Here is a 1,896-nt window from a genome sequence, read left to right on the forward strand (position 1 = left end):
CTGAATGATCATGTAGGTTAAGGAGTAGTTTATAGGAAAGTCATCCTGATGTCTGGTTGGAAAGGCCTGCATTGGAATTCTGCTATGCCTATCTCTAGCTTGGATGAGATTCTCAAGCTTTCTGTGCCTCAGTGTTCTCATCTGTAAGATGAGGATGATAATAATTGTTTTTATCATAGAGGGCAATGTATGGAAAGCAGGAAACATATGGAGCACTTAACTTAGGTCAGTGCCTGGCATGATAAGTACCTAATAATGTTTAGTATTATTACTCTGTTAGAACAGGAGTCTGACACTTACTGCTCTCAAGCCATCAAGAGCAAGCTGGCAGGTTGCAGTCCCTGCCTGCTTCTCTTAAGCTCCACAGTTTGTGAAGTAAGATACTAACAGCATTTGTCACAAAAGGCTTATGGTGAGGAATAAGACTCTCAAATCCTGCCTTATTGGCAGGCTATAGTTTTAACATTTAAATGGCCTGAACATTTTTCATTCCTCTAATATACTGTCTACTTGGACAGCTGTGTGGGGTCAAGAAGTTTTCCACCTCTGTGGGCCTCAGCTTACTTGAATATAAACCAAAAATCCTCTGAGGTCCCTTCCAGCAATAACATTCTGAGCCTATGACCCCAGGCCTGCATAGAACTGGCCAGGGTATCTTTACATTTGTGTGTGAAGTTCCTTTTTTTCCCACTGAGGCTCTTAGCTCATTTCTGATAAACAGTGTTTCAATAATAAAGTCAGAATAATCCTCGAAATTTACAAATGTGATATCAAAAGAAAAATTAAAATACCTCTTAATAGTAAAATACTTCCCAATGGGTATTTCTAACACATCACAATTTGTCTTATAACTAGGTAACAGTCACTGTAACCCCTCCCACCTCATTGAGAAATCAAGAGGTTATAAAGCATATTTCATAAATAAAAATATGTAGACATTATACCAAGGACTGATCTCTAGCTCTGCAGGGTCCTACAACAAAGAATTATAGTATTCCAGGGTGGCAGAGAACTTTAAAATCCATCTAGTATGACCATCTATCTGATACAGTATCCCTGCCAGCAGCATCTACTCTGTGTTTAAAAACCTTCAGTGATGAGAAACTCAATCTTTAGTATTAGTTTTTTTCATCTCTCCAACAAGGACCAGCCCCACAGCTAGGTGCTGGTAACACAGGAAGAATCCCTGTCCTCAAAGAGCTTATAGTCTAGATGGAAATACAGATGAATAAATGAATACAGTGAGATATTATACTGAACTTAATTAATCTCTGTGGTTTCCTTTTCCAATGGTATTATTTCCTAGAATAACACCATTGCCCAAGTCAGTCAAAGATTTTTACACATCCTTGATGAAAATGAGGAGTATTACAGCAGAAAAGCTAATAGATCTGGTCAAAACTTCATTTGGGGGTATTCAATGCAGGTTCACAGAAGAAACAATAGTTTGACAGCCAAATAATCTTGATTCATACAGTCTAGACTCTTCCAAGAGAAGAAAAGGCTCTTGAAAATTAAGAGCTATTTCCCAAGACAGCAAGGTGGACATCAGTGGTTCTCAAACTTTGATGCGTATCAGAATCACCTGGAGGGCCCATGAAAACACAGGTTGCTGGTTCAATTCAGTTCAGTTCAGTTCAGTCGCTCAGTCGTGTCCGACTCTTTGCGACCCCATGAATCTCAGCACGCCAGGCCTCCCTGTACATCACCAACTCCCAGAGTTCACCCAGACTCACGTCCATCGAGTCAGTGAAGCCATCCAGCCATCTCATCCTCTGTCGTCCCCTTTTCCTCCTGCCCCCAATCCCTCCCAGCATCACAGTCTTTTCCAATGAGTCAACACTTCACATGAGGTGGCCAAAGTACTGGAGTTTCAGCTTTAGCATCATTCCTTCC

This window comes from Bison bison, unplaced genomic scaffold (genome assembly GCF_000754665.1).
Source record: "Bison bison bison isolate TAMUID 2011002044 unplaced genomic scaffold, Bison_UMD1.0 scf7180017864469, whole genome shotgun sequence".
NCBI lineage: Eukaryota > Metazoa > Chordata > Mammalia > Artiodactyla > Bovidae > Bison > Bison bison.